This window comes from Triticum dicoccoides, chromosome 1A (assembly GCF_002162155.2).
Source record: "Triticum dicoccoides isolate Atlit2015 ecotype Zavitan chromosome 1A, WEW_v2.0, whole genome shotgun sequence".
Lineage (NCBI taxonomy): Eukaryota > Viridiplantae > Streptophyta > Magnoliopsida > Poales > Poaceae > Triticum > Triticum dicoccoides.
The window spans coordinates 543610125-543623376 of record NC_041380.1 but is presented as its reverse complement, the minus strand read 5'-3'; positions in this window follow the sequence as shown (position 1 = coordinate 543623376).

The window sequence follows — 13252 nt, the reverse complement described above, 5'->3', positions numbered from 1 at the left end:
TTTTGTGAAGGACCTACCATATATTTGTTGCAAAATTGTACCAAATCATTTTTATAAAATACTAGGACATATTTAATGCACAATTGACAAAATGGTTCGGTGTCAAAAGTTTTGATCCACCTCTGGTGAAAAAGACAAATTCCCGCCGATTCAGTTTGAAGCGTGTTAAATTTGAACTGCAGCTGCCTCATAGTTTGCTATTTATTTTTTCCAAAAATCATTTGTGGGTACATAAGTATCTATTTAATCAGAGAAACACCAAAAAATTCCAATATTCAACAACTAGCTAGGAACGATCAAGCCCGCCGTATTGACCGCATTTTGAAACGAGCATAAAAAATTCACAAAAAATCAAAAAATTGGAAAACCTTCGCATTGTGTCATTATATGTGACCAAGTTTCCAGGAAAAATAATAAACTTGTAATACGGTAATTATTTTAAAAAAGTGTTCTCAGAAATGAGCTATCATGTGTCAAGATTCATGTATTTCAACCCAAACGATCAATCTTATGGCCACATTTATGGCATAGTTTGTTCAAATGATCTCATATTGTGCACAAGGGTGCATCTTGGAATTCCAAATAATGTTGCCAAAGGGAGTTTTCATTTTCTTTGCACCGAAAATTCATTTTCCATTTTTCGAGTGCCCGAAATGAGGTTTTTTTGTGAAGGACCTACCATATATTTGTTGCAAAATTGTACCAAATCATTTTTCTAAAATAATAGGACATATTTAATGCACAATTGACAAAATGGTTGGGCGTCAAAAGTTTTGATCCACTTTTGGTGAAAAAGACAAATTCCCGCCGATTCAATTGGAAGCAGGTCAAATTTGAACTGCAGCTGCCTCATAGTTTGCTATTTATTTTTTCCAAAAATCATTTCTAGGTACATAAGTATCTATTTAATCAGAGAAACACGAAAAAAATTCCAATATTCAACCACTAGCTAGGAACGGTCAAGCCCGTCGTTTTGACCGCATTTTGAAACAGGCATAAAAAATTCCAAAAAAAATCAAAAAATGGGAAAACCTTCGCATTGTGTCATTATATGTGACCAAGTTTCCAGGAAAAATAATAAACTTGTAATACGGTAATTATTTTAAAAAAGTGTTCTCATAAATGAGCTATCATGTGTGAAGATTCATGTATTTCAAACCAAACGATCAATCTTATGGCCACATTCATGGCATAGTTTGTTCAAATGGTCTCATATTGTGCACAAGGGAGCATCTTGGAATTCCAAATAATGTTGCCAAAGGGAGTTTTCATTTTCTTTGCACGGAAAATTCATTTTCCATTTTTCGAGTGCCCGAAATGAGGTTTTTTTGTGAAGGACCTACCATATATTTGTTGCAAAATTGTACCAAATCATTTTTATAAAATACTAGGACATATTTAATGCATAATTGACAAAATGGTTGGGTGTCAAAAGTTTTGATCCACCTCTGGTGAAAAAGACAAATTCCCGCCGATTTAGTCGGAAGCGGGTCAAATTTGAACTGCAGTTGCCTCATAGTTTGCTATTTATTTTTTCCAAAAATCATTTCTAGGTACATAAGTATCTATTTAATCATAGAAACACCAAAAAAAATTCTAATATTCAACCACTAGCTAGGAACGGTCAAGCCCGCCGTTTTGACCACATTTTGAGACGGGCATAAAAAATTCAAAAAAAATCAAATAATTGGAAAACCTTCGCATTGTGTCATTATATGTGACCAAGTTTCCAGGAAAAATAATAAACTTGTAATACGGTAATTATTTTAAAAAAAGTGTTCTTAGAAATGAGCTATCATGTGTGAAGATTCATGTATTTCAACCCAAACGATCAATCTTATGGCCACATTCATGGCATAGTTTGTTCAAATGATCTCATATTGTGCACAAGGGTGAATCTTGGAATTCCAAATAATGTTGCCAAAGGGAGTTTTCATTTTCTTTGCACGGAAAATTCATTTTCCATTTTTCGAGTGCCCGAAATGAGGTTTTTTTGTGAAGGACCTACCATATATTTGTTGCAAAATTTTACCAAATCATTTTTATAAAATAATAGGACATATTTAATCCACAATTGACAAAATGGTTGGGCATCAAAAGTTTTGATCCACCTCTGGTGAAAAAGACAAATTCCCGCCGATTCAGTTGGAAGCGGGTCAAATTTGAACTGCAGCTGCCTCATAGTTTGCTATTTATTTTTTCCAAAAATCATTTCTAGGTACATAAGTATCTATGTAATCAGAGAAACACCAAAAAAATTCCTTATGCAACCACTAGCTAGGAACGGTCAAGCCCGCCGTTTTGACCGCATTTTGAAACGGGCATAAAAAAATCAAAAAAAAAATCAAAAAATTGGAAAACCTTCACATTGTGTCATTATATGTGACCAAGTTTCCAGGAAAATAATAAACTTGTAATACGGTAATTATTTTAAAAAAGTGTTCTCAGAAATGAGCTATCATGTGTGAAGATTCATGTATTTCAACCCAAACGATCAATCTTATGGCCACATTCATGGCATAATTTATTAAAATGATCTCATATTGTGCACAAGGGTGCATCTTGGAATTCCAAATAATGTTGCCAAAGGGAGTTTTCATTTTCTTTGCACGGAAAATTCATTTTCCATTTTTCGAGTGCCCGAAATGAGGTTTTTTATGAAGGACCTACCATATATTTGTTATAAAATTGTACCAAATCATTTTTATAAAATACTAGGACATATTTAATGCACAATTGACAAAATGGTTGGGTGTCAAAAGTTTTGATCCACCTCTGGTGAAAAAGACAAATTCCCGCCGATTCAGTTGGAAGCGGGTCAAATTTGAACTGCAGCTGCCTCATAGTTTGCTATTTATTTTTTCCAAAAATCATTTCTGGGTACATAAATATCTATTTAATCAGAGAAACATCAAAAAATTCCAATATTCAACAACTAGCTAGGAACCGGCAAGCCCGCCGTTTTGACCGCATTTTGAAACGGGCATAAAAAATTCAAAAAAAAATCAAAAAATTGGAAAACCTTCGCATTGTGTCATTATATGTGACCAAGTTTCCAGGAAAAATAATAAACTTGTAATACGGTAATTATTTTAAAAAAGTGTTCTCAGAAATGAGCTATCATGTGTGAAGATTCATGTATTTCAACCCAAACGATCAATCTTATGGCCACATTTATGGCATAGTTTGTTCAAATGATCTCATATTGTGCACAAGGGTGCATCTTGGAATTCCAAATAATGTTGCCAAAGGGAGTTTTCATTTTCTTTGCACGGAAAATTCATTTTCCATTTTTCGAGTGCCCGAAATGAGGTTTTTTTTTGAAGGACCTACCATATATTTGTTGCAAAATTGTACCAAATCATTTTTCTAAAATAATAGGACATATTTAATGCACAATTGACAAAATGGTTGGGCGTCAAAAGTTTTGATCCACCTTTGGTGAAAAAGACAAATTCCCGCCGATTCAGTTGGAAGCGGGTCAAATTTGAACTGCAGCTGCCTCATAGTTTGCTATTTATTTTTTCCAAAAATCATTTCTAGGTACATAAGTATCTATTTAATCAGAGAAACACAAAAAAATTCCAATATTCAACCACTAGCTAGGAACGGTCAAGCCCGCCGTTTTGACCGCATGTTGAAACAGGCATAAAAAATTCAAAAAAAAATCAAAAAATTGGAAAACCGTCGCATTGTGTCATTATATGTGACCAAGTTTCCAGGAAAAATAATAAACTTGTAATACGGTAATTATTTTAAAAAAGTTTTCTCATAAATGAGCTATCATGTGTGAAGATTCATGTATTTCAAACCAAACGGTCAATCTTATGGCCACATTCATGGCATAGTTTGTTCAAATGATCTCATATTGTGCACAAGGGTGCATCTTGGAATTCCAAATAATGTTGCCAAAGGGAGTTTTCATTTTCTTTGCACGGAAAATTCATTTTCCATTTTTCGAGTGCCCGAAATGAGGTTTTTTTGTGAAGGACCTACCATATATTTGTTGCAAAATTGTACCAAATCATTTTTATAAAATACTAGGACATATTTAATGCATAATTGACAAAATTGTTGGGTGTCAAAAGTTTTGATCCACCTCTGGTGAAAAAGACAAATTCCCGCCGATTTAGTTGGAAGCGGGTCAAATTTGAACTGCAGTTGCCTCATAGTTTGCTATTTATTTTTTCCAAAAATCATTTCTAGGTACATAAGTATCTATTTAATCATAGAAACACCAAAAAAATTCTAATATTCAACCACTAGCTAGGAACGGTCAAGCCGCCGTTTTGACCGCATTTTGAAACGGGCATAAAAAATTAAAAAAAAAATCAAAAAATTGGAAAACCTTCGCATTGTGTCATTATATGTGACCAAGTTTCCAGGAAAAATAATAAACTTGTAATACGGTAATTATTTTAAAAAAGTGTTCTCAGAAATGAGCTATCATGTGTGAAGATTCATGTATTTCAACCCAAACGATCAATCTTATGGCCACATTTATGGCATAGTTTGTTAAAATGATCTTATATTGTGCACAAGGGTGCATCTTGGAATTCCAAATAATGTTGCCAAAGGGAGTTTTCATTTTCTTAGCACGGAAAATCCATTTTCCATTTTTCGAGTGCCCGAAATGAGGTTTTTTTGTGAAGGACCTACCATATATTTGTTGCAAAATTGTACCAAATCATTTTTATAAAATAATAGTACATATTTAATGCACAATTGACAAAATGGTTGGGCGTCAAAAGGTTTGATCCACCTTTGGTGAAAAAGACAAATTCCCGCCGATTCAGTTGGAAGCGGGTCAAATTTGAACTGCAGTTGCCCATAGTTTGCTATTTATTTTTTCCAAAAATCATTTCTAGGTACATAAGTATCTATTTAATCATAGAAACACCAAAAAAATTCCAATATTCAACCACTAGCTAGGAACGGTCAAGCCCGCCGTTTTGACCGCATTTTGAAACAGGCATAAAAAATTCAAAAAAAAATCAAAAAATTGGAAAACCTTCGCATTGTGTCATTATATGTGACCAAGTTTCCAGGAAAAATAATAAACTTGTAATACAGTAATTATTTTAAAAAAGTGTACTCAGAAATGAGCTATCATGTGTGAAGATTCATGTATTTCAACCCAAACGATCAATCTTATGGCCACATTCATGGCATAGTTTGTTCAAATGATCCCATATTGTGCACAAGGGTGCATCTTGGAATTCCAAATAATGTTGCCAAAGGGAGTTTTCATTTTCTTTGCACGGAAAATTCATTTTCCATTTTTCGAGTGCCCGAAATGAGGTTTTTTTGTGAAGGACCTACCATATATTTGTTGCAAAATTGTACCAAATCATTTTTACAAAATACTAGGACATATTTAATGCACAATTGACAAAATGGTTGGGTGTCAAAAGTTTTGATCCACCTCTGGTGAAAAAGACAAATTCCCGCCGATTCAGTTGGAAGCGGGTCAAATTTGAACTCCAGCTGCCTCATAGTTTGCTATTTATTTTTTCCAAAAATCATTTCTGGGTACATAAGTATCTATTTAATCAGAGAAACACCAAAAAAATTCCAATATTCAACAACTAGCTAGGAACAGTCAAGCCCACCGTTTTGACCGCATTTTGAAACGGGCATAAAAAATTCAAAAAAAATCAAAAAATTGGAAAACCTTCGCATTGTGTCATTATATGTGACCAAGTTTCCAGGAAAAATAATGAACTTGTAATACAGTAATTATTTTAAAAAAAGTGTTCTCAGAAATGAGCTATCATGTGTGAAGATTCATGTATTTCAACCCAAACGATCAATCTTATGGCCACATTTATGGCATAGTTTGTTCAAATGATCTCATATTGTGCACAAGGGTGCATCTTGGAATTCCAAATAATGTTGCCAAAGGGAGTTTTCATTTTCTTTGCACGTAAAATTCATTTTCCATTTTTCGAGTGCCCGAAATGAGGTTTTTTTATGAAGGACCTACCATATATTTGTTGCAAAATTGTACCAAATAATTTTTATAAAATACTAGGACATATTTAATGCACAATTGACAAAATGGTTGGGTGTCAAAAGTTTTGATCCACCTCTGATGAAAAAGACAAATTCCCGCTGATTCATGTGGAAGCGGGTCAAATTTGAACTGCAGCTGCCTCATAGTTTGCAATTTATTTTTTCCAAAAATCATTTCTAGGTACATAAGTATCTATTTAATCATAGAAACACCACAAAAATTCCAATATTCAACCACTAGCTAGGAACGGTCAAGCCCGCCGTTTTGACCGCATTTTGAAACGGGCATAAAAAAATTCAAAAAAATCAAAAAATTGGAAAACCTTCGCATTGTGTCATTATTTGTGACCAAGTTTCCAGGAAAAATAATGAACTTGTAATACGGTAAGTATTTTAAAAAAGTGTTCTCAGAAATGAGCTATCATGTGTGAAGATTCATGTATTTCAACCCAAACGATCAATCTTATGGCCACATTCATGGCATAGTTTGTTCAAATGATCTCATATTGTGCACAAGGGTGCATCTTGGAATTCCAAATAATGTTGCCAAAGGGAGTTTTCATTTTCTTTGCACGGAAAATTCATTTTCCATTTTTCGAGTGCCCGAAATGAGGTTTTTTTGTGAAGGACCTACCATATATTTGTTGCAAAATTGTACCAAATCATTTTTATAAAATACTAGGACATATTTAATGCACAATTGACAAAATGGTTGGGTGTCAAAAGTTTTGATCCACCTCTGGTGAAAAAGACAAATTCCCGCCGATTCAGTTGGAAGCGGGTCAAATTTGAACTGCAGCTGCCTCATAGTTTGCTATTTATTTTTTCCAAAAATCATTTCTGGGTACATAAGTATCTATTTAATCAGAGAAACACCAAAAAGTTTCCAATATTCAGCAACTAGCTAGGAACGGTCAAGCCCGCCGTTTTGACCGCATTTTGAAACGGGCATAAAAAATTCAAAAAAAATCAAAAAATTGGAAAACCTTCGCATTGTGTCATTATATGTGACCAAGTTTCCAGGAAAAATAATGAACTTGTAATACGATAATTATTTTAAAAAAGTGTTCTCAGAAATGAGCTATCATGTGTGAAGATTCATGTATTTCAACCCAAACAATCAATCTTATGGCCACATTTATGGCATAGTTTGTTCAAATGATCTCATATTGTGCACAAGGGTGCATCTTGGAATTCCAAATAATGTTGCCAAAGGGAGTTTTCATTTTCTTTGCACGGAAAATTCATTTTCCATTTTTCGAGTGCCCGAAATGAGGTTTTTTTGTGAAGGACCTACCATATATTTGTTGCAAAATTGTACCAAATCATTTTTATAAAATAATAGGACATATTTAATGCACAATTTACAAAATGGTTGGGCGTCAAAAGTTTTGATCCACCTTTGGTGAAAAAGACAAATTCCCGTCGATTCAGTTGGAAGCGGGTCAAATTTGAACTGCAGCTGCCTCATAGTTTGCTATTTATTTTTTCCAAAAATCATTTCTAGGTACATAAGTATCTATTTAATCAGAGAAACACCAAAAAAATTCCAATATTCAACCACTAGCTAGGAACGGTCAAGCCCGCCGTTTTGACCGCATTTTGAAACGGGCATAAAAAATTCAAAAAAAAATCAAAAAATTGGAAAACCTTCGCATTGTGTCATTATATGTGACCAAGTTTCCAGGAAAAATAATAAACTTGTAATACGGTAATTATTTTAAAAAAGTGTTCTCAGAAATGAGCTATCATGGGTGAAGATTCATGTATTACAACCCAAACGATCAATCTTATGGCCACATTCATGGCATAGTTTATTCAAATGATCTCATATTGTGCACAAGGGTGCATCTTGGAATTCCAAGTAATGTTGCCAAAGGGAGTTTTCATTTTCTTTGCACGGAAAATTCATTTTCCACTTTTTGTGTGCCCGAAATGAGGGTTTTTATGAAGGACCTACCATATATTTGTTGTAAAATTGTACCAAATTATTTTTATAAAATACTAGGAAATATTTAATGCACAATTGACAAAATGGTTGGGTGTCAAAAGTTTTGATCCACCTCTGGTGAAAAAGACAAATTCACGCCGATTCAGTTGGAAGCGGGTCAAATTTGAACTGCAGCTGCCTCATAGTTTGCTATTTATTTTTTCCAAAAATCATTTCTAGGTACATAAGTATCTATTTAATTAGAGAAACACCAAAAAAATTCCAATATTCAACCACTAGCTAGGAACGGTCAAGCCCGCCGTTTTGACCGCATTTTGAAACGGGCATAAAAAAATTCAAAAAAATCAAAAAATTGGAAAACCTTCGCATTGTGTCATTATATGTGACCAAGTTTCCAGGAAAAATAATAAACTTGTAATACGGTAATTATTTTTAAAAAGTGTTCTCATAAAAAAGCTATCATGTGTGAAGATTCATGTATTTCAACCCAAACGATCAATCTTATGGCCACATTCATGGCATAGTTTGTTCAAATGATCTCATATTGTGCACAAGGGTGCATCTTGGAATTCCAAATAATGTTGCCAAAGGTAGTTTTTATTTTCTTTGCAGGGAAAATTCATTTTCCATTTTTTGAGTGCCCGAAATGAGGTTTTTTTGTGAAGGACCTACCATATATTTGTTGCAAAATTGTACCAAATCATTTTTATAAAATACTAGGACATATTTAATTCACAATTGACAAAATGGTTGGGTGTCAAAAGTTTTGATCCACCTCTGGTGAAAAAGACAAATTCCCGCCGATTCAGTTGAAAGCGGGTTAAATTTGAACTGCAGCTGCCTCATAGTTTGCTATTTATTTTTTCCAAAAATCATTTCTGGGTACATAAGTATCTATTTAATCAGAGAAACACCAAAAAATTGCGATATTCAACAACTAGCTAGGAACGGTCAAGCTCGCCGTTTTGACCGCATTTTGAAACGGGCATAAAAAATTCAAAAAAATCAAAAAATTGGAAAACCTTCGCATTGTGTCATTATATGTGACCAAGTTTCCAGGAAAAATAATGAACTTGTAATACGATAATTATTTTAAAAAAGTGTTCTCAGAAATGAGCTATCATGTGTGAAGATTCATATATTTCAACCCAAACGATCAATCTTATGGCCACATTTATAGCATAGTTTGTTCAAATGATCTCATATTGTGCACAAGGGTGCATCTTGGAATTCCAAATAATGTTGCCAAAGGGAGTTTTCATTTTCTTTGCAAGGAAAATTCATTTTCCATTTTTCGAGTGCCCGAAATGAGGTTTTTTTGTGAAGGACCTACCATATATTTGTTGCAAAAGTGTACCAAATCATTTTTATAAAATACTAGGACATATTTAATGCACAATTGGCAAAATGGTTGGGTGTCAAAAGTTTTGATCCACCTCTGGTGAAAAAGACAAATTCCCACCGATTTAGTTGGAAGCGGGTCAAATTTGAACTGTAGTTGCCTCATAGTTCGCTATTTGTTTTTTCCAAAAATCATTTCTATGTACATAAGTATCTATTTAATCATAGAAACACCAAAAAATTCCAATATTCAACCACTAGCTAGGAACGGTCAAGCCCGCCGTTTTGACCACATTTTGAAACGGCCATAAAAAATTCAAAAAAAATCAAAAAATTGGAAAACCTTCGCATTGTGTCATTATATGTGACCAAGTTTCCAGGAAAAATAATGAACTTGTAATACGGTAATTATTTTAAAAAAGTGTTCTCAGAAATGAGCTATCATGTGTGAAGATTCATGTATTTCAACCCAAACGATCAATCTTATGGCCACATTCATGGCATAGTTTGTTCAAATGATCTCATATTGTGCACAAGGGTGCATATTGGAATTCCAAATAATGTTGCCAAAGGGAGTTTTCATTTTCTTTGCACGGAAAATTCATTTTCCATTTTTTGAGTGCCCGAAATGAGGTTTTTTTGTGAAGGACCTACCATATATTTGTTGCAAAATTGTACCAAATCATTTTTATAAAATAATAGGACATATTTAATGCACAATTGACAAAATGGTTGGGCGTCAAAAGTTTTGATCCACCTCTGGTGAAAAAGATAAATTCCCGCCGATTCAGTTGGAAGCGGGTCAAATTTGAACTGCAGCTGCCTCATAGTTTGCTATTTATTTTTTCCAAAAATAATTTCTAGGTACATAAGTATCTATTTAATCATAGAAACACCAAAAAAATTCCAATATTCAACCACTAGCTAGGAATGGTCAAGCCCGCCGTTTTGACCGCATTTTGAAACAGGCATAAAAAATTCAAAAAAAATCAAAAAAATTAGAGAACCTTCGCATTTTGTCATTATATGTGACCAAGTTTCCAGGAAAAATAATAAACTTGTAATACGGTAATTATTTTAAAAAAGTGTTCTCAGAAATGAGATATCATGTGTGAAGATTCATGTATTTCAACCCAAACGATCAATCTTATGGCCACATTTATGGCATAGTTTGTTCAAATAATCTCATATTGTGCACAAGGGTGCATCTTGGAATTTCAAATAATGTTGCCAAAGGGAGTTTTCATTTTCTTTGCACGGAAAATTCATTTTCCATTTTTCGAGTGCCCGAAATGAGGTTTTTTTGTGAAGGACCTACCATATATTTGTTGCAAAATTGTACCAAATCATTTTTATAAAATAATAGGACGTATTTAATGCGCAATTGACAAAATGGTTGGGCGTCAAAAGTTTTGATCCACCTTTGGTGAAAAAGACAAATTCCCGCCGATTCAGTTGGAAGCGGGTCAAATTTGAACTGCAGCTGCCTCATAGTTTGCTATTTATTTTTTCCAAAAATCATTTCTAGGTACATAAGTATCTATTTAATCAAAGAAACACCAAAAAAATTCCAATATTCAACCACTAGCTAGGAACGGTCAAGCCCGCCGTTTTGACCGCATTTTGAAACGGGCATAAAAATTCAAAAAAAATCAAAAAATTGGAAAACCTTCGCATTGTGTCATTATATGCGACCAAGTTTCCAGGAAAAATAATGAACTTATAATACGGTAATTATTTTAAAAAAAGTGTTCTCAGAAATGAGCTATCATGTGTGAAGATTCATGTATTTCAACCCAAACGATCAATCTTATGGCCACATTTATGGCATAGTTTGTTCAAATGATCTCATATTGTGCACAAGGGTGCATATTGAAATTCCAAATAATGTTGACAAAGGGAGTTTTCATTTTCTTTGCACGGAAAATTCATTTTCCATTTTTTGAGCGCCCGAAATGAGGTTTTTTTGTGAAGGACCTACCATATATTTGTTGCAAAATTGTACCAAATCATTTTTATAAAATACTAGGACATATTTAATGCACAATTGACAAAATGGTTGGGTGTCAAAAGTTTTGATCCACCTCTGGTGAAAAAGACAAATTCCCGCTGATTCAGTTGGAAGCGGGTCAAATTTGAACTGCAGCTGCCTCATAGTTTGCTATTTATTTTTTCCAAAAATCAATTCTAGGTACATAAGTATCTATTTAATCAGAGAAACACCAAAAAAATTCTAATATTCAACCACTAGCTAGGAACGGTCAAGCCCGCCGTTTTGACCGCATTTTGAAACGGGCATAAAAAATTCAAAAAAAATAAAAAAAATTGGAAAACCTTCGCATTGTGTCATTATATGTGACCAAGTTTCCAGGAAAAATAATAAACTTGTAATATGGTAATTATTTTAAAAAGTGTTCTCAGAAATGAGCTATCATGTGTGAAGATTCATGTATTCCAACCCAAACGATCAATCTTATGGCCACATTTATGGCATAGTTTGTTCAAATGATCTCATATTGTGCACAAGGGTGCATCTTGGAATTCCAAATAATGTTACCAAAGGGAGTTTTCATTTTCTTTGCACGGAAAATTCATTTTCCATTTTTCGAGTGCCCGAAATGAGGTTTTTTTGTGAAGGACCTACCATATATTTGTTGCAAAATTGTACCAAATCATTTTTATAAAATAATAGGACATATGTAATGCACAATTGACAAAATGGTTGGGCGTCAAAAGTTTTGATCCACCTTTGGTGAAAAAGACAAATTCCCGCCGATTTAGTTGGAAGCGGGTCAAATTTGAACTGTAGCTGCCTCATAGTTTGCTATTTATTTTTTCCAAAAATCATTTCTAGGTACATAAGTATCTATTTAATCAAAGAAACACCAAAAAAATTCCAATATTCAACCACTAGCTAGGAACGGTCAAGCCCGCCGTTTTGACCGCATTTTGAAACGGGCATAAAAATTCAAAAAAAATCAAAAAATTGGAAAACCTTCGCATTGTGTCATTATATGCGACCAAGTTTCCAGGAAAAATAATGAACTTATAATAAGGTAATTATTTTAAAAAAAGTGTTGTCAGAAATGAGCTATCATGTGTGAAGATTCATGTATTTCAACCCAAACGATCAATCTTATGGCCACATTTATGGCATAGTTTGTTCAAATGATCTCATATTGTGCACAAGGGTGCATATTGGAATTCCAAATAATGTTGCAAAAGGGAGTTTTCATTTTCTTTGCACGGAAAATTCATTTTCCATTTTTTGAGTGCCCGAAATGAGGTTTTTTTGTGAAGGACCTACCATATATTTGTTGCAAAATTGTACCAAATCATTTTTATAAAATACTAGGACATATTTAATGCACAATTGACAAAATGGTTGGGTGTCAAAAGTTTTGATCCACCTCTGGTGAAAAAGACAAATTCCCGCTGATTCAGTTGGAAGCGGGTCAAATTTGAACTGCAGCTGCCTCATAGTTTGCTATTTATTTTTTCCAAAAATCAATTCTAGGTACATAAGTATCTATTTAATCAGAGAAACACCAAAAAAATTCTAATATTCAATCAATAGCTAGGAACGGTCAAGCCCGCCGTTTTGACCGCATTTTGAAACGGGCATAAAAAATTCAAAAAAAATAAAAAAAATTGGAAAACCTTCGCATTGTGTCATTATATGTGACCAAGTTTCCAGGAAAAATAATAAACTTGTAATATGGTAATTATTTTAAAAAGTGTTCTCAGAAATGAGCTATCATGTGTGAAGATTCATGTATTTCAACCCAAACGATCAATCTTATGGCCACATTTATGGCATAGTTTGTTCAAATGATCTCATATTGTGCACAAGGGTGCATCTTGGAATTCCAAATAATGTTGCCAAAGGGAGTTTTCATTTTCTTTGCACGGAAAATTCATTTTCCATTTTTCGAGTGCCCGAAA